The 21,661-nt window shown below is 44.7% G+C and overlaps 1 protein-coding gene across 3 annotated transcripts in view; it reads left to right on the top strand.

The window, feature by feature from the left end:
• LOC147710155 (E3 ubiquitin-protein ligase TRIM39-like) overlaps nucleotides 1-21,661 on the top strand; it is a 99,038-nt gene that overhangs the window by 16,353 nt on the left and 61,024 nt on the right. The window lies entirely within an intron of this gene.

Genomic DNA, 21,661 nt, shown 5'->3' with positions numbered 1-21,661 from the left:
GTGGCATTATCTGGCTGTGAGTACGTACCAGCATGTGTGTGTGCATATGTGTGTGTGTGTGTGTGTGTGTGTCTGCGTGTGTGTGTGTGTGTGTGTGTGTGTGTGTGCATGTTAACGCTTAGGTGTACATGTCTAAGTATGTGTTCATGTATGGATGGTCCTGGAGTTCTATTTGGGAGTACATGGATGTCTGCTTGTCACTATATCTGTTTTTTTCGGCATGGATTAGTGCTTGTGTGTGTCTGCATATTCATATATAGATTTTGAGCCCCCCAGTATACAAATACACATCCTTATCTATATGCATGCGTGTTTTAGGGTTGTGTATGCTTTAGTCTGGATTTATTGGCTTGGAGTTAGTACCTACATAAGTGAATGCCTGCCTATGGGTTTGTATATCACAAGGTCTGGTGGCTTTTGTGAGTGTGCAAATACATGTGTGCATCTGTGAGTTTGTTACGTGCATGCATACGTCTGGAGTTATGCGTCCGTGATATTTTATATGCATCTGTGTGTGAATATGTATGTATGAATGTGTGTCTATGAGTCTGTGCATACATGGACTGAAGATATCCATTTGTACATTTGTACAAGGTTTGTGTGTGTGTCTGCAAATTAATGTGTGCGTCTGTATGAGTGTGTACTTCTGTGGATGTGTGCATGCATGGATCTGGAGTTATCTTTCCATCCATCAGACTGAGCAAGCCTGGTGTAAGCCCCTTCCTAAACCAAGGTTTTAGCAATGTAATCATGCTATGGTATTGTATATACATCATCAAACCACAGAACATCCAACAGAGTTCATCAAAGTGATGAAGCGAGCATGGAAGCTCCAACATTGTGTAGATGAGTTTTAGCCCACGAATAGTTCATCTAAACCGAATGCCCTCTAATCTTTACACGTTTCAGGACATGTACATTCCTTTCTTCAGGACATACGCATTTCAAATTCTACGCATTTCAAATTCTACGCATTTCAAATTCTACGCATTTCAAATTCTAGAAATTACTTGGGCACAGCTGAGAATCCCCCACTGACCTTGGGCATTCTGTGTTCTGCTCAAGCCTCGTCCCAAGGTTTCCCTGGAACAGTCTCATTAATCATCATAACCAGTGCACATTTTTTTGTTTTAATATTATTTATTGGTTTATCGGAGGTTTGTACATAGATCCTTGACAATAGTGAGTTTACATAATATCTTTCATACAGGTATACATAGAACATTGATGGGGTACAAGGATATAATACCAGCCTTACACATCCTATAGAATTGTGGTTCGTAGTCAATGTCCCAGCGGGAACTCAGGATCAAATTAATTGTGCAAATATATCACCATGAGCACTGTTAACATTAACAAGTCAAAAATTCTTTATTTCGGCTATTTCCGGCCATAAAAGAGTGCAGAATAATGCATAGTAAAAAGGAGATAAATTGTATAATCATAAAAGGACACCATAGAATTCATTATACACAAAATAAGCGTAATTTGCAAATAAAAACGAGCATCCAATTATTTAAAACTTTAGCATTCAATATTAATTAATTGGCGCCTCTTGGACCATATAGCTAACAAATACTTAGAAAGTGCAAATACAATTATGCTTGATGTGTCGGTTTTTAAAATTCTAAAAGCATACAGACAGTTTTTAAAACCTAGATTTCTACATAGCGGTACCAGCCAACACTTCCTGGATTTAGTGTAGGCTGGACAGAAGAAGAGCACATGAAGCTCGTCCTCTATGTCACAGCTACATCCTGGACAGGATTTGTTGGTGGAGGCTGCTAGTAAAAGCTTTCAGTGGGAAGGTACCGTTTCTCCATTGGATAAAAAGCTTTCTTGCTAAAATCGGGAAGACAACGTCCATAAAATCCTCAAACAAATAAGAATTTTTGAAGGCTAAAAACAAATTAGTCAATGTGCCCAAATTGGAGGCACAGACAATGGAGTTAAATTTTTTCTCCTTGAAAATCCTAGTAAGGGACTTACGCGATACCTCGAGGCAGCCCCTTTCCGGATCGTCCCACATGTCCGGCAGACCCAAAACTTAGAAACATCACGCTTTATAAACGCCAGCCATGGAATTTTGCCTGCGCAATTAAAGCTTAATAACTGATTTAACTCTTCCCTGTAATTTAGCAGGTTTGTAGTTGCCCATATCCTATGCAAAAACCTGAGCAGCTTAAGTGCTAGCTCATCTTCTATGGGTGTCAGTCCCAAGTCTAGCCTTAGGGAGAGAAACGGGGTGCTTAGGTGGAGTGTCAGCAGCCATCTTATGAACCTTGTTTCTATCTTTGCAATGTCTGCCCCGCCAGAGTGACCCCACAACTCTCCACCAAAAAGAGCTGCAGCCCTTGCTTGTGTCTTGTAAATCTCCATGGCTGGGCTCACTGGCTTAAATGTCGATGTATTTGAGACTTTAGAAATACCACCCGCCAACTGTGACAATTTCAATTGGGATTTCACCTGTTGGGGTCCCCAAGAGAGATTTTCATGAAGTGTTACCCCCAGATATTGAAATGTTGTGACCATTTCCAACCTCACGGTGCCCAGGATCGGATTAGGTTGTGTAGATACCGGGGGGTTAAATATCATGAATTTTGTTTTTTCTACATGTATCTCGAGACCACGGGATCGACAAAAGTCCCCAAAACCATTCAATATCCGTTGGAACCCCATCTGGGATTTGGAGAGCAGGAGGGTATCGTCGGCAAACATGATCGCTGGAACCCTCCTGCCTGCCAACCTTGGTGCATCGTTATTGGGGACGTTATCCAAGTGGGAAATTACACCATTAACGTAGAGGCAAAACAGGGTCGGTGCCAAAACACAACCCTGTCTCACCCCTCTGGCAACTGGGAACCTAGGAGACAATGCCCCATTCCTCCCGCATCTAACCTGGGCAAAGTTCCCCTGGTGTAGTCTCACCAGCAAATTCAATATCTGAGACGGTACACCCAAGTCCTGGAGGACACCCCACAATTTCCCCCGTGGCACTAAATCAAACGCAGACCGGAGGTCCACAAACACCATGTAGAGGCTGCCACCCTCAATCTTTGCCGTTTTCCAATACAGGAACATTAACAAAAACTGTCCGTAATTTACCATTCATATTTGACGATTATCTATCTCGTGCCCAGGTCTGATCATGATCGGGTGTGTATGCGTACCTAGCCACGTGAGGTTTAGGTTATGTCTGCAGTGTGTGCGCCACAGTGTGCGACCTCATGAGTTGGGCATGGAGATTCCTATTACCACACATGTGCTGCACATCCACCGTACCTACATGCACTGGGCATGCACATGGAAGGTTAGTGCAAGGGTCTGGGGCTCACACCAAAGCAGTACAGTAGACTGTACTACTTTGCTACTAGCAAAGCTGTTTCTTGGGGACATTACCTTGCTCCTTGTTCCGGGTGCCCTTCCAAACCACTGTTGCAGGTCCGCTGGTCCCCCTCCCGCTGCCGCAAGCCCTACCAACGCGGAGCGGCCAGCAAGGAGCGGGAGGACCTCAAGTTCCAGGTGTCTCTGCGGCGGAAGCCGCCACTGCCGCATTCCGCCCTCATCGCGCCCGGAGGCGCATAAATTACAGCGGAAACCCGGCGGAGTGGGAGCTACTAGCAAAACTGTTTCTTGGGGACATTACCTTGCTCCTTGTTCCGGGTGCCCTTCCAAACCACTGTTGCAGGTCCGCTGGCCCCCTCCCACCGCCGCAAGCCCTACCAATGCGGAGCGGCCAGTGAGGAGCAGGGGGACCACAAGTCCCAGGTGTCTCTTCGGCGGAAGCCGCCACCGCCCGCATCCCGCCCTCATCGCGCTCAGAAGCGCATAAATTACAGCGAAGCCCCCAACCGTTGGAAAGTGTAAGTGTTTTCCCCTTTCCCTATCCCTCCCGATAGTTTATGTAGATCAACTTACATCTAATAGGAGTGCGGTATCTACCGATTTTAATGTTTTGTCCTGGAACATAGCAGGCCTTGAGCCAAGGTTAGAAGATCCAGAGTGGCTTAGTCTTCAACAGGACATTGTAATGTTTCAGGAGACCTGGGCCACCAAGGAGCTTTACCTTAATGGGTTTCATTGTTTTAATTCCCCGGCTGTTAAATCAAGCTCGGGCCGCCCATCGGGGGGACTCTCTATTTGGATCAGTATCGCTGCTGGTGGGAGTTTTAAGTAGATCGTCCCAGATAATTCACATTTGCCAGCCTTATTTGTTTTTAAAGGAAAGTCTCTTTTTTCCGGATCAATTTTTATAATAACGATTTTATTACGATTCCAAATAGGAATTTTATTGCTTTATTTACATTTATCACCAAACTAGAAATTAAGTAAGACTATGAGAAAGCTGGTGGCATTTTGTTGGTTGGGGACTTTAATGCTAGGCTCAATAATGCCCCTTTACATATTAAGAGTAACGAGCAAGGCATCTCCTATCAAAGGGGTCTCGAGCTGCGTTCTTTTTTGAGTTCCCATAACCTGGAAAATGCCCTGGATACTGCTGCGAAATTTTTATCGAATGTCCAGTTTGTGCCAACTTTTAGAGGTAGGGGGTGCTCCTCAACTATAGATTATTTCTTTATTTCAGCCCGCCTTGCTGATCGCCTAATTGAGGGCACTGTTATTCCAATGAGCCAGGGCGACCACAACCCCATCAAGGTCACCATGAGACTGGAATCACGACCGGTCTAGAAAGGGAGTGTGGCGCAAGGAACCTATTGCCCTCAACTGATAATCTTAGACTCAGATGGCGGGGTAATAATATAAAGGAGGTGTTTGGTGTCCTAGTAAGAGACAACTTATGCCTCTTCAATTCATGCCTGTCTGATACGGCCCCTCATCCTAAGGCTGTATGTGATTTTGTTAAGATTTGTTCAGCCTCTAAGTCCTTATTATCAGCACCACAAAGGGAAATTAGATCAGACCCAAGATGGTTTAACTCTGAGTGCTCAGCAGCAAACAAAGAATTACGCAGGGCATGGTCTTCTAAACCCATCTGCCTTATTGGTGTGAGAGAAGCAAGAAAAAGGTACAAGACAATAATTAACAAAAGGAAAAACGACATCCTTGAAGACCGCTGGGATGTATTAGCTAGAGCAGCTGACCTAAGAAAGGGTGTCGACTTCTGGTCTGCTGTTAAGGAACTACGAAGCTCAAGTCAATTCCTGACCCCGATCAGTTGTACCATTACAGGTGAAGCATGGGTGGACCATTTCGCTACCCTCTATGCTCCACCAATTTCCGGGTCAGTTCCAGTGTTCTTCTCCAAACCACCGAGGGTCGATGTAACTTTAGCAGAGGTAGAAGATGGCATTACTCAGAGTGCAGGGAACAAAGCACCGGGCTCTGATGGCCTACCAATTGATATTATCAAATTCAATTTGGAAATTTGGGCACCACTCCTCTTAAACAATCTTACGTTCGCTCCCCTTCCTCCCACCTGGTCATCAAGTATTATTGTTCCCATTTTTAAGAAAGGAGACTGCTCCCAACCGAGCTATTACAGACTTATCTCCCTCATCGATAATACCCTAAAAATTATTGGTAGGATTTTATATAATAAGATTTGAAGCTGGTCTGAGGACAATGGTATTTTGGAACGCTGTCAATTAGGTTTCCGTAATAAAGTAGGAACCATTGAACTGTGTCTCAACCTAAACCTTATTCTAGGCAAATACAATATTGCACGTAAATCAGCACTTTATCTTGCTTTTATGGACCTGTCCTCTGCCTTCGATCTTGTGAATAGATCGAAGCTCTGGACAGCCCTTTTAAATTATGGTCTGGACGAATCTCTTGTGCACTTTTTAGCTTATTTGCACAAAGATCTTAATGCCTGTGTGAGGATTGGCCAGGGGGGTGAAGTAACTAAAGCTATAAAGGTCCACAGGGGGGTAAGACAGGGCTGCGTGCTGGCCCCCCTTCTTTTTATCATCTATATTAACGGCCTGCACAAAACCTTAATTGGAATTACACATGACACTCCCAAAATAATGGGTAAACCCCTACCTGTTTTATTATATGCGGATGACGCAGTGATTATGGGCCGCACCCCGAATGCTCTACGTGCCCTGGTCAAGGGGTTCGCTAACCATATGGAGTCCCTTGATTTAAAAACTAATTTTAACAAATCTTTCATTATGTCCTGTGGCCCTAAAAAACGACAGCTGGGCTGCATTTCTGTGGGCACTGATAAGCTGTGGTCTACTAATAGCTAATTGCTGCGAACAACTCCTGGATGATCATATTGCATATGCCAAGAGTAGGTTCTCAAAGGCCATTAATTCCATCCTCAACTTACCGCGCCCAAAATATACAGGTTCGCTAGTGGCAACTTTAAAGATTTACAAAGCCCAATGTATTCCAGTTGCCACATATGGAGCAGAGGTTTGGGGCTTCGCTAAGAGCCTCCCTATACGATATGAGGAGAACAGGTTTCTTAGAAAGACACTTTGTGTTCCTATTTCTACCCCCCAATATGTCTGCCATGAAGAATTGGGCGTGAATTTTATTGAAGACTTTGTTCGTGCACGCCCAGCCCTCTTCTGGCTCTCTATTTGGAAGAACCATGCGGCACTACTCACAAAAGATATCATCACTGATTGTATGAATTGTGATAAGTGCATGGATATTCCCTGGCTCTCGGAAGTGTATAAAAGCCTTAGTAGTATTAATCAAGGGAGTATTTTTAATAATTTTTCTGTTAATGTTCTCCCACCTAAAAATGATTTGCGAAATTCTTTGTACACACTTTATGCTAGGGAAACATATCACAGGGAATCTTTAAAGAAAACCGTTTCCTCTTATTTGTCTTATGCTTTTTTGATCCCACCACTGCCCTGATATTTGACACTTCCGATGAGCCACTGGGAGCGTGGCTTATTATTCCGCTTTAGGGCGGGCCCTATTAAATTTGCACTTTGTTTCCCCCTTGGCCATCATAATGACTTTGACTCCCTGTCTTGCCCGTGTGATGGCATGAGTGAACAATCCGTCCTGCATTTTTTATTCTTTTGTAAATTTTATATGAAATATATTAATCGGTTTTTAACTCCTTATTTTAGAAAATGTAAACCCATTAGCTTGGAAAATGCTTATCTGATGATATTAACTCTGTATGAGGATGAAATTATCTTTCGCACCAGCACTTTTTTGTGTATAGCTGTTCGAGCAAGACAGTCGATGTTTGATCCATAATTCTGGCTTTTTGTTCCTGTATCATGGTGATCTTTTTATTATTAGGGTGTTTTTAATGTATTGTGTCTTGTTTTTTTTTTTAATGTATTGTACTTTTGTGTATACTTGAATATCCGAATAAAGTTTGACTTGACTGTACTCTCATCGGACACAGCAAAGAGGTCAGGTCATAACTAATGTTCCACCAAACCTGGTACGCTGCCACCACCACTTTAGCTGGCTAACTCAGGGCATGGAAAGTAGTGTCATCTCGGTTATGAGGGGACGCTTGGCACGCCTTTCCAGGTCACCAAACAGGTACTGTTCTGGGCTTCAGGGAGCTATAACATTACAGTTTTGCACAACACAAGAACACATTCCTTATTAGCACTGGTGATACAAGGACACAACCCTCTACCAAGGAGAAAGCTAAGAAGTGCAACCCTCTGCCAGGACTAGTGACACAGCACTACCAGGACTGGTGTCATATCACAGGAGCACAACCCTCTACCTGTATACTAGTGACACATACAGAAGCACAACCCCCTACCAGCAGTGGAGACATACCCAACTCCACAAAATGTCTAACACCAGTCATTTTTGGTATACAGAGACACGGAATACTTCTAGGTGGCGTCAGAGATCAAATTTATTAGCTGCAGCTAGTAGCAGAAATCCCAGCAATACAACACGGTGTACAACTCAAGAAACTGCTCAATTTTACTAAGGCGAGACATCCCTATTTATACACAAAAAGGTACATTTAAAATGCACGCCCCTGCACCAAAATTCAACCAATAGAAAATACATGACATCACACAGCATGATACAGTAAAGCTCATTTTACAGTGTCCCAACCCACAAGTTAATATTTAGGCATATCTAAATAATAATCTGGAAGGCCCGCACAAACCCTTAATTGAAAGCGTAACCCATGAAATGAAGAAATAGTCAAGAAAAGTAGTTTCAGATAATGTGCAGGATAACAGAGACGTAAAGAAACTTAAAAGTTAACAAATGTCTTGAATAGTGATTGGAAAAGCAAATAACGATCTTGCAGGGAAATTGGTTTGGCAGGGTCAATTCCAGGTTAAAGGCCAGCTTCTGAAATTAACTCCAGTGCACGAAGAAATCCTTGGTTAATGTGTATGATTCACAATAGGTCAGACTGCTTTGCTCACAGACTAACTTCTGAGGCCTACATAAAAAGTAACACCAGATGGCAGTCACGATACATGGCAAAAACCCATGTTTCAGGATGTCAAGCTATCCACGTCGTCCCTTACCTTGCTTGCACAGATGCCCTCTAGGATGACGCAGATGATTCCGCAGAGACGCAAGGGACCAACTTCCCTGATTACTAACTAAAACTTACTGGTTCTAAGATCACAGCAAGAATTTAACTAGAAATTAGGGAGGAGGGCCGGTACTGGACGTCGTAGTGAAGAACCTTGATTCTTGCTGTCGACCTGCGAGGCAACAAGTACAAAGACTTTACTATTTGGGTCCAATAGATTCCTCCTAATCTACTCTAGATCTTTTAACTATCTAGTCAAGACTCCAAAGGCTCAGACTGAAAGTTTAGATGTTCCCCTACCTGCGATCAGTAAGATATTGGCCTTCGTCCAGTATTTCTTTATAGGAGGAGAAGGTGATAGGAGAGGAAGATGAAGTCGTCTTCTAGGATAAATGGTCAGCTTGTGGGCTTGAATGCTCAAGTTGAGTTAGGCTGGAAATTAAAGAAGACGGATTACTTTTACATTCATTAAAAGACCTTCGCAAAACCTTCCTAACCAATCTATCACTTACTTGCAATTAACTTCTTGTTTCCTAGACTTGGGGTTCTGGTAATTTTTCCTCTAAATTCGGGAAAGATAAGCTGAGACCAAAAAGATACACAATTCCCTATTCATAACAAGGATTGCCAAAAGTCACAATCAAAATATTGCTCAAAACGTTACACACATAAAATCCTAAATAAAGTTCTTCATTAGAAACCTGAGATACAAAAAATCGGAAATGTCCAAAGTCTTTCCTTGCATTTTCTTCAGTGAATCAAAGTTCCAAAAATTATTGTTGACCTTTCTTGCGAAGGGCGCCTTTTAATAAAATGAAAGTACTTAGCTTTCTGCTTCTTAGCCTTCTCGGGTCATCAACGTGGTTGCAGAGGAAGAATCGCCATGATGAGGAGCATTGAAGAAGTCCTGCCGAGTTGAGAAGCCTTCAGGTAGGTTCCAAGTCCTAACGCGAGCTTCTCCGATGGAAGTCTGAAGGCAAAGCGCCTTCCACACAGGATGTGCGCGAGAAAGAAGTTCCCCGATCCCTTCTGAAGCGCACCAAAAGGCGCGTGCGAGGGATGAGGGGAGAGCGCTTCCCTGAGTGAAGGCTTGGTTTTCCGATAGCGCTCAAAGCGAAGGCTTGGTTTCTTATAAAGCTGGTTTCAAATCCTGTAATACAACACAGAAACCTGCACAAAGCATTTTTAAGATGACAACAACAAGTTACAATAACGCTAGTTCCAAATCCTAAAACACACAAAAAGGAAATACAAGACCTGTATTAAGCATGAAATACTGTACACTCAAACACACTGATTTGAAGCGTGCGGGCGCACGGGACAGGGGTGGGTTTACAAAAGGGAAATACTGCATATTCCTAAAGGGGATATGTAGCCTTTAAGGAAGGGCTGGTGTGGATTCATGACACAGGAAAGAAAGTCTTAAGAAAAGAAACCATTTAGATATTGTTTAAGATAAGATATGTGCAAGGAAAACTAAAGGTTAACGAGGTCCTGAACAATGATTGAAAAACTCAGACAACGATCAGCTAGTGAAACAGGTTTTGCAAAAGGTCAGTTTCAGGTGAAAAGGGTTACTCTCTCTCTGCAGTTCATTCAGAGTCAGAGAAACCCAAATTAATATATGCACGAACTCAGAAGGCAAGGCCACTTGTTCGTTGGGCCTACTTCACTGGCCTACGTGCGGGCAAGACTAAAATGCAGTCAGGTTTGAGAATTACAGAACCACAGACCCTCCTTTTGCCATTACGTAGGCAATAACCTAAACTCATGTCAATCTGAATCTAGGTCTATATCTATTCTCATCAGGTCATCAAGGTGTTGCTGTAACATCATCTTATTAGCCTTCACTTCTCTCGGGACTGGTCTTCTCACACAAATCATAGCACAAAGACTACAAATGGCGGGACCACACTGGATGCATAAACAACACGAGAAAAGGATAGCTAACGCCATACCAAGGAACGTCAGAATCTTCCATCCCCATTTGGACTCCCATAACCATCCCATCAACGACCAGTCTCCTTCGTCCACATGAATAGACTCAGAGATCTTATGTAGTCTAGAGATGGCTTGGTACACTGTCGGGGCATTATCCATACTAATATAATAAAGAGAGAGCCCTAACCTTTGAGGCGGGTAATCTCAGGAACCCCAGCACCAATCACAACACCCAATACAGCGTTGGAAAGGGCAGTTGCAGCAGAAGCACATAGGCTATTCAGACGCCCACCATATACATTTAAAAGGTAAAAGAACCGTGCCAGCAAAACAGTCCCCTGTGGGCGTGTCTGCGTTGTGCTGTGGGCGTGTGCTGTGGGCGTGACAAACGCTGGGGGCGTGTGGACGTTCAGCCCTTCATGCCATGTCTCATATCATGTGCTGTGGGCGTGTGTTGGGGGCGTGGGCGTGTGCGGGGCGCGGGATTACGGGAAAAAAAGCGAGCGTTGTGCCCAATATTTCATTGTTTTTTCTTCCCAGGTTCTGTACATTCCAGCTCCGGGTGTCCACCCTACTCCCTTTAAATACCCCTGCACCCCATAATCATAACCCACCCTTACTCCTTAAAATACCCCAACACCCTTAAACACTAACCCATCTTAAGCCTATAAATATACCCTGTACCCCAAAACCCAAACCTATCCCTAAACCCTAAAAATACCCCTGTACCCCAAAACACAAACCTAGCCCTGAACCCTATAAATACCCCTGTACCTCAAAACCCAAACCTACCCCTGAACTCTAAAAATACCCCTGTACCCCAAAACCCAAACCTAGCCCTGAACCGTAAAAATACCCCTGTACCCCAAAACCCAAACCTACCCCTGAACCCTAAAATACCCCTGTACCCAAAACCCAAACCTAGCCCTGAACCCTTAAAATACCCCTGTACCCCAAAACCCAAACCTACCCCTGAACCCTAAAAAAACCCTGTACCCCAAAACCCAAACCTAGCCCTGAACCATAAAAATAACCCTGTACCCCAAAACCCTAACCTACCCCTGAACCCTAAAATACCCCTGTACCCCCAAACCTAGCTCTGAACCCTAAAAACACCCCTGTACCCCAAAACCCAAACCTAGCCCTGAACCCTTAAAATACCCCTGAACCCTAAAAATACCCCTGTACCCCAAAACCCAAACCTAGCCCTGAACCCTAAAAATACCCCTGTACCCCAAAACCCATACCTATCCCTAAACCCTAAAACTAACCCTGTAACCCATAACCCAAAACTATATCTGAACCCTTAAAATACCCAAACACCCCAAAACATATACCTCAGTACCTCAAAACATATACCCATACTTACCTTATCCAAACATTAAAAAAAACATGCTTTTACCATTCATGCATTTACAACGAATTTCGTTGTAAATGTATGCGTGGTAAAAAGATATAAAATGTAATGCCATGCTTTATAATGGCATTGCGGAGTCATATTACTTTCGTAATGAAAGTGTGCGGAGTGATGGTATGCGGAAAGAAAGTTGCGGAATAATGGGTGTTTACCCTCCCCCGGTAAGTACATTTGTGGCACGGCGGCCCACATCTCCAGCAACATACTCATACTTTTTCACCACCGATTTGAAAAATGCACATGTCTCTCTCAATGATGGCCAGCACCGACATACACTTTTAGACGCACCTCCTGCCACAAGTTCTAGAATTGCAAACTTTAGAGCTGGGGAGCTACGTTTGAATCTTGGCATCAGCTCAACATCCTGTGATTCCAGGCAAATCACTTTGTCTCCCCGCGCCTACCACAAATTAATGTGTTCTTCTGTAATGTAAATTGTGCTCATACAGTTTGCGCTATATAATATTGCAAGGAAAAATAAAGTAGGGAAACTCGAGTTCACACACTCTTGAACGCGCACTCTTAAGTGCATCAGCAGTGCACTGTGAATCGGAGCGTTTCACAGGTCTGTCACAGATAAGAAATGCTATCAAAACGAAATCCTACAAAACAATATACTACTGGCCGGCAGCAATTCATACCCGGACAACGTCGGGACGGGCTGCTAGTCTGGTATACAAACGCAGCAACTAGATCGAATCATTTTGCATACCCCACCCCTATCTGCAAGTATAATATCTAAAACAAAACGGTCTGTAATGTCATAAGACGATCCGCTTGAAGTTCAGCTGTAATATTGCTAAGGGCACCTGCAGTCTCATTTATAGTGGCCTCAACCACTCTCGTAAGCTGACTAATATTCCTACTATTAGCCATAGGACCCCAAAAGGGTAGGAAACCCTTAAAGAAGTCTCCAGCTTCTTGTGCGACAGTATCTTTCACATCGATTACACCTCTACCATATCTTGTCTTATGGTAATCAAAAACAGCAGTGTATGTAGGGGGAAGCAAAAATGCCACATAACATGTGCTAGAAAAATCAGATGGCAACCATGTGTATGCTCTATCGTGACAAACAAAATACGTGCCTTTAGCTGGCACGAACGGAGGAGATTTCTGGGACGTATAAACGTATGTGTGAACACACACACTCTTACCAAGCTGAGCCCTCGGATTCTGACCATTACCTTGCAAACAAAGATGACCTTGGTGGGGTACAATCCAAATAGTAGGAGACCTTCGCTGCCTTTCTTTCTCCGTCAAGCTAGCACTATATGTCGTCTTATTCCAACCGACGTATGCTCGTACCTCATCTCTAGGGATAGCGTTATACGCATCTATATCTCTAATCATATCAACTATTCCCTGTATCAAGGCATTCTTACTTGCATTGTCTTTGACGGAACGATCAGGAGAGGCTTCATTCGCATAGATAAACATTGATTGGAGTGCCCAAACTGACCCGTTAGGTGAAAAAGGCAAAACCAAATATGGCATTCCCTTATCTGTAGTATGTGGCATAAGACCACACACCCAACAATTCGTGGTATTTATGACTAGCTGATGCTGATGCAACATCTGTATAAACGAATTGTTCACAAATTCTGATCTTCGTGTCTGTTCATGTTCAGGTAACGTATGAAACTCGTGGAGAAACAGTAGAAAAAGAAAGAGTAGGTTGAGAAGTTGGTGCTGACGTCAATTGTGTAGAAGAAACAAACCAGAATATAATAGCTAATAGAATACATAAAAGTATTAAAATAGATAAATCTATACCACACTTAGAGAACAACATTCTATAATATCGGTTTTTCATCTCTTGCTTTTTATCGTCATTCCTCAATACAATCTCCATTTTCTAATGTCGCTCACGCAATCTTGACAAAGTACTTCAGCTGTGATTATTAGCAGGTCATAGGGACACTGCAAGTCCTGCAGACCTACTGCCACTACTCAGGTCACAAACTGAACCGTTGGTACTCCTACGTGACCCTGCAACTGGCAAATGGTAACCAATCAAAAATTTAACAGAAAACCATAATACAATTTCAGAAAAAAGCAAGAGAAAAAGAAAAACAAAAGTCAAATGCAAAATACTTGAAGAAATTGTCTCTTTTTGGTCTTAGTGTGGAAAAAAAAATAATGTTCAAAGTCCCTTTATTTATTCCGAGATCGGAGGTTGTAACGTGATTTAGTCGGCACAGTTTGGTCCGTAAACAAAAGTTCAGGTTCGGTAGTGTCCAGTCTCAACTGTGGAGGAACAGCTTCTTGCAGCACATTGTCATCCTCGCGTTCTGACCGTGTCCATGTCAAATGAGCATCACTAAAAGGCACGAATGTGGGGACTCGCTCGCAATCTGTATCAGCTATACCATCCCTCACCCACTGATCATACGGTAACGGCAAAGGAACTTTTTTCGTATGGGTGGCATGCACCCAGTTTTTCTTGCCAGCTACTCTAACAGCAGTTCGAGTGACCAGAAGAACTAAGTAGGGATCAGTCCATCTCGGTTCCAAATTCTTGGATCGCTGGAAGTTCTTGATGAGGACGTATTGACCAGGTTGAATTGAATGTCCTGGATCTGTAGTAGCTGTCGGCAAACTGTCATAGACCTGTTGGTGGAGAACACGTAATTTAGCAGTCAAGTCATGTAAGTAATCCACCAACATAGGGTACTCAATACTGCTGTATTCTTTAGGACAAGGCACACCCCAAATATTCGCAGGACGACCAAACACGATTTCATACGGACTAAGTCCCATTCGAGAATGCACAGTCGTCCTTGTTGACAAAAGAGCCAACGGCAAGGCATCCGGCCATGTAAGACCAGTGCTCGCTTGTACCTTAGCTAATTTCAGCTTCAAGGTACCCTTGTAACGGGGTGATTCACTGCATGGAACTTCTGATTTATTCCCAATCCAGCACACACTTTCTTCATGATTTGACCCACAAATTCACTCCCATTGTCCGACCATACAATTCTCGGCAAACCATACCTAGGGAAGTACTCTCTCAACAAAACCTTGGCTGTAGACAAGGCAGTATTATCCTTTAGGGGGTAGGCCTCTATCCACCTGGAAAAGGCACAAACAACCACAAGGACATACTTCAAATTGTTGCATCTCTCCATATGTATATAATCTAGCTGTATCACCTCAAACGGATACGTCGGAGGAGCAAAATGACCAGCTGGAGTTGGAGTTCCCTTACCAGGATTATATTTCAAACAAATCATACAATGTTTCACCACATTCTCTGCACATTTCGGAATTCCAGCATTCTGCCAAACTGGAGCCAACAACTTGCATATTCCCTTTGAACTTATGTGAGCCATTCCATGAGCCATTGTAACCACTGGGAGCACATACGCATCTGGCAACAGCCATCGCTGGTGTTCTGACAACTCAACCCAACAACCTGTCGAATCCAACATACCCGTAGTTTCTCTCCAAACACTCACTTCTTTCTCAGTCGCTTCAGCCTGAATCATTTTCACACTTTCTATTGTGTCTTCACACATTCCACCAGCCATAACCCAATTAGCTGGGCCTGCAACATACATACGGCTCATAATGTCTTTCGCCGTTCCCTTCGCAACTTCATCCACAAACGCATTCCCTCGACCAACATCGTCCACAACTTTCTTATGCACACTACACTTCATATTTGCAATCTGCTTTGGGAGTGTGAGAGATTCCAAAAGTTCATTCACCAACTGCCCATGCTGTATTTTGGTTCCGTGCAAAGTAAGGAACCCACGCTCTTTCCACAAACGTCCAAAACTATGGGCAACTCCAAACGCGTACTGGCTGTCGGTGTAAACATTCACTCGCTTTCCTTCTGACAACACGCACGCTCTTGTCATTGCAATCAATTCTGCTGCTTGCGCAGAATTCTGTGGTATGCGTGCTGTCTCAACAACTGTATGTAGAGTTGTAATGGCATACGCTGCAGTTGTTTCACCATTCAGAAGCTTAAAACACGAACCATCTACCCATAGGGTACCATCAACATTCGCAAAGGGAGGTCAACTCTAGCTTTCGTTTCTTCCTCTGTACGAAGAAAACAATCATGCTGTTCTTGAGGATCCGTCTCTGTAGAGATCGGTAACAACGTAGCTGGATTCAGCACATTACATCTTTTAATGTGCACATGACTAGCCAACAATGTCAACTCGTAACCTGACAGACGTGCACTAGTAAGGTGCTGTGTCTTAGGCCTGTTTAATAAGGTATCCACTGCATGTGGGACCTTCACAATCAACGTGTTGTCCAATACCAAACCAGCAGACTGTCGGATAGAAACAGCCGCTGCAGCTGTAGCTCTCAAACAACTCGGCAACGCCTTAGCAACTGGGTCTAACGTAGAGGAGAAATACGCACATGGACGCTGCTTGTCCCCAGATGGTTGTGTCAACACTGACAACGCACAACCTTCTCTCTCGTGCACGTACAACGTGAAAGGCTTACTATAGTCTGGAGTACCTAACACAGGAGCCGAACACAATGCATTGCGTAGTTCAGAAAAACTTTTCTGACATTCGTCAGACCAAGGTAGAGGATGCGGAGTATCTTTCAGAGTCAATGCTAACAGAGGTATCGCCAACAGTGAAAAATTGGGGATCCACTGTCTACAATACGATGTAATACCTAAAAAGGCACGCACTTCTCTCTGTGTGGATGGTACATTGAATTGCACAATTGCTTGAATTCGTTCTGGGGTCAATCTCCTTCCCTCCTTCGACAAGAGATGACCTAAGTAGGTCACTTCTTGGCGACAATATTGCAACTTTGAAGGTGACACTTTATGATGAAGGTCAGACAAATACCGCAATAAAGAAAGAGTAGCCTCTTTACAAATCTTTTCATCATCAGCAGTAATCAACAAATCATCGACGTACTGAATAAGAGTAGCACAAACAGGTAATACAAAACCGTCAAGCTGAGTTTTCAACGCCTTACTATAGATGGAGGGACTTTCACAATAACCTTGGGGAGCTCTCTTAAACCGGAAGCTTCGGCCTCCTAATGAGAAGCCAAAAATATCCCTACTCTCCTCAGCAATAGGAATACTGAAGAAAGCATTCTTCAAATCGATGACAGAAAACCAAGCTGCCGAAGCAGGAATCAAAGTCAACAAAGCAGTGATATCAGGTACCACAGGAAACTGTGACACGACAATCTTATTTACCTCTCGAAGGTCGATCACAAACCGGTACACAGGTGGCTGAGAAGCATCAGTACGTTTAAGGATAGGCAAAACAGGACTGTTACAAACATTACCTCTCGTTTCCTCAACTACATCCTTCTCAACCAGATTATAAACAATCGCTGAAAGAGCTCTCTCACCATCACTCGAGATCTTGTATTGGGGAATACGAGGTAGCCTAGCATTTGACTTAAGCGTGACAACATAAGGTGGAATCTTCAAAAGACCAACATCATTTGGACCTGTAGCCCAAAGTGTATCAGGAAGCAAACACATTCCAGTGGCAAACAATCCTTAGACAAATACATTGGAGAAATCACTTTCTTACCGAGGGTAAGTTGTACTCCTGAAGGAGAACAATGTAATGTTGCATACAATCTTTTCAGCAAGTCCAAACCCAACAGATTCTCACCACAACCAGTCGTTAAAATATGTGGAGCTTCCAATTCACAAGGGCCAATCGAAAGGGACAAAGGACAAGAAACCGGATTACGAACTGGGGAGCCTGAAAATCCTACTGAAACATTGGTCAAGCCAGACAAAGGTGCGCCAGGAAGTTTAGAGTGCATAATAGAACTCTTCATCGCACCAGTATCCAAAAGAAAAGGTTCTACCACACCTGATGTAACCACTTCAACATAAGGTCCACTCTGGTCTACTGGAACTGACACTACTCCCTCACTTTGTCCTTGGCTGTCCTAGTTATTATTATAACCAGAACTCTCACCTTCGACATAAAAATTGTGAGAAGTTGGCCTGATATGCAGTGCTCACTATTCTAGTGATCACTATGTATCAGTCCAAACAACCCTCATTCATGATTGGTTGTAAGTCAACCTTATGGACCAGCTATCCTAGTAGCGTGGATACGAGCAGTCTAAGGCTAAAGACTCTTGAGGCGTGTTAAGCCAGCTGTTATACCATCACATATACCCCTTGAACACCAAGTGAAAGGACACCACACAAGTGTTATGAAAATAAACAGTTATTTATTTAGATCACAACAGCCCTGTACTCTTTATGAGGACAGGGTACTAAGCACACAACAAAACTCTTACGAAAATACTTAAGTTAGCACAGTATACACAAATGCCCGAGGGGCACGAAAAACCATATACACTAAAAGTGGAATGCAAAATTACTAGCAGGTAAGTACAGTACTAATAGGCTTTGGAATCGCTAGGACTTGACTATAGAATCTTTAGATTACTTCTAGGAGACCTAGGGGACTCGGGTGCAGAGTGTGCACTCTCACGCGGGATGCGGGACAAAGTCTATGGTAGCTAGTAAAGACAAAGTTAGTGTTCTCGGGCGAACCCGACCTGGTAGGGAGAAAACGGAAGTGGATCCTGACCCTTGGATAGTGAGGCTATGCTGGGGCACCGAAATGCCGAAGTTACCTAGCCCAGGGGCTGCAGCTGCATAGGTCTCAAAAGACGTCGGGAAACCTCGTTGACGAACCAGGAGCCTGAAGAAAAGATGCTGGCAGGCGACCAGTGAAGAGAGTTCGGAGTGATCCAAGCCTGGATCTTGAAGATGGAAGACACCTGAAAGCAGAGGGGACCAAGTTCGTGACTACTAGCCAGTAGTCAGGTGGCACCAGGAGGGCACCGGATGGTAGTCACCTCGGCTAGGTGAGTGGGCGACGCTGGGCTCTGCAGATCTCACGGACCAGGAGGCGTTGTCGGCGACCAGGATGGAGGAGCGAGCTGTCCCACGATGTATGCCGGGTCTGGTGGCTCAGTGGACTAATGCGTCCATTGCAGGGGCCTGTGTTCGACCTCATGGTCACAGGTTCAAATCCCGGCGGGTCCACTCAGCCTTTCATCCATCTGAGGTCGATAAAATGAGTACCATTGAGTTGGGTAACAATGAACATCTGTTATTCAGCGCCAAGAGACCTCTGGGTGAACGTGCGCTTTACAAATACACATGTTATGTTATGTTATGTTATGAAGCTGTCGGCGTCGCTGGACCCAGGATTGGGCAACAAAGCCTTGGCTAATTCAAGCCCACGCGGTGGACCTAAAATGGCGTCTGGAGTGGGCCAGGAGGGTCCGGGGTGCTCCTCTCTTGGAAGGGAGCAAGGGCCAGTCTGGAGCAACCAGACCAGCAGTCGTGATGTCGTCGGGCATCGTTCAGAAGGCCACAAGCCAGCGGGCTAGTAGCCAAACAACGCGGTGAGCAGCAAAAAGCAGAAGGGCCCCACGCAGATCGTGGAGATGCTGGGAGGCTGAACTTCGGTGCTGGAGCTGCTCAGGGTCGGGGCTTTTCGGACCCCAAAGCACTCACCAGAGGATACCTCGGCGGTCGTGCTGGAAAGAAGTCGTGCAGTCTTGAAGATGGCCGGTCCCTCGAGGTCTCGTCGCACCCACAGTTCTCAGCTTGGCTGTAGAGGTGGGTAGAGGTCAGAGATGCCAGGGAAGCCAGTTCTCGTCGAGCTGGGCAGTCGGATTCCGGAGGAAGGACTTGCAGCAGACCGCAGTGTTCTTGATGGTGCCCGCTTGATGCAGGGTGACTACTCCTTAGTCACAAGGGAGAATCTTGAAGAAGAAATCTTAAAGTCCTTTCGTAGAAAGTCGTGTCTTGATTCCAAAGATGATCTAATTTGGAAGGGTCCCCACTCCTGCCTTTATCCTAAAGAAAGGGGTGGGTACGGGGCTAGGTCCTGCCCTAGGGGTGGGACCAGGAAGGGGGGTGGTTACACCCCTCTCCCATGTCGGACCTCCCCAGGCCAGGGGCTGGTGTGCCCCTGGAACTGGTTCTGGCCGGCCTATGCGTAGTGAGCACCGGGGTGCCACTCAGCAGTGACCTTCCTGTAAAGCCCTGCCTACCCAGGATACACAAAACCCTGTCTGGGATGGTGCTAACACCGCCCCGGACAGGAAACCCTTTGTCCAAGCTCTCCTCGCTGGAAGGACTCCCAGCAGCAGGAGGTCAGACTCGTGTCTGTGGTGGCAGCATCCATTTTGTGGAGCTGAGGCTTCAGTTAACTTTAACCGGGGTTCACAGTTACTACCATGTCGTGTCCCTCTAGAAGGGTGGAATGCTAACCCCGTCGCCAGAGTTGGCGAGGGGTTAGTATTCCAATTCGTATGACACCTTACTCGACATGTTTTGATAAAGCGATACCAGAGTTGGCATATAACCGCGAGGAGTATAATGCACTTAAGAGTATATGGTACGCGTTATCATGGAACAGCAATTTGGACTTGGTTCCGCAAGCTGCAGACAGGCTCAGCTCATGCCAGAGCACCATCTCACACGATTCCAAGCACTCTGCCTTCAGGATTGTTAAGGCCTGCCATAGGAGTGACTGATAGGAATCTGCGTGTCCATTTTAGGGTTAGATATAGGTATACTATATCTACAGCAAAGGGTGATTACACCACCTTGCCCCAGCTGTCGTGGAGCCAGTTGTGTCAGATTTAGATGGCCATCCAGGGGTGGCATAATACATGCTTCAGCCCCTGGTAGGCCCTGGGTACACCTATGCCCTGAGTTACAGGGTCTGATAAGGTGGCCCAGTACCAATTAGATATGTACCTAGGGTACATGGAATCCATTTTACAGAGAGAGCAATGGGCCTGGGGTCCTGAATAGCAGGGCCCCAGGTTAACTAAGTCAGAAAACCAGCAAAACACCAGGAAAAAAGTTGGGGGTAACCATAGTCTGGTATCTACCTTCCTACAGTAATCCTCAACATAATACTGGGCAGACTGACCACTTGGAACATTCTGTCTGTCAAAATAATTTGAAGAATTCTGTAGGGAAGAAGAACGCTCATTCTGGGGAAACACACCACGTCCCCTACCCCTAGGAGCTTGCTGAAAACTACCACGACCTCTCTGACCAGATACACCATTTGCACGCTGTAACAAAGCCGGGCAACTATTCTTGTAATGACCTTCCTCTCTGCAATAAGCACACTGATTAGGGCCAGGAAAGAATCGCTGAACATAAGGCTCGGGCTTCTGTAACAATCTCTGAAATTGTGGAGGTTGCTGAAACTGAGGCTGATTCTGACGAGGCGGATAAGCTTGCTGCAAAAGAACTTTCGTTTTTAACTCTTTCGTTTTCTTCTCCACTTTATTCTTCTCATCTTTATCCCTATTCTCGTAATATTGTGCAGTAGCCAATATCTGGGCCGACGAAGAGACAGCCCATGAACTCTCAGAGTCCTTTAACTTATTAGAAAGTTCGGGAAGCAAATTAAAGACAAATTTATCCACATGTATCACCTAATGCAGCAGCATGATTCTCATGACGAATCTTCGCCCACAAGGGTTGAGGGACTACATTACCCATCAACATATCGATGTCAGCTAAATTCATAATACACGCTTCAACTGTCTGGGACAACTCCTTGTAATAACCAGCAGGATTCTTACTAGGGTCAGGTAAGGTCTGCTTTAGAGCCAAGACCTCTGCTCTCTTCCAAGGGACATGTACCCATACTCGCTGAAAATGAGCCGTAGCGGCCTGAATACCCTGATTTACATTAGCCTGAACTGCTTCTTTCCATACCGGAGGAACTTCTCTCATAGGGTACTGTTTCACTTTCCTCCTAACAGAGGAATCGGGTTCATACAATGTCTGAGGCGGAAGTCTAGATCTGAAAGCA

The sequence above is a fragment of the Lissotriton vulgaris genome, chromosome 5, assembly GCF_964263255.1.
Source record: "Lissotriton vulgaris chromosome 5, aLisVul1.2, whole genome shotgun sequence".
Classification (NCBI taxonomy): Eukaryota; Metazoa; Chordata; class Amphibia; order Caudata; family Salamandridae; genus Lissotriton; species Lissotriton vulgaris.
This window is presented reverse-complemented; position numbering and strand designations above follow the sequence as displayed.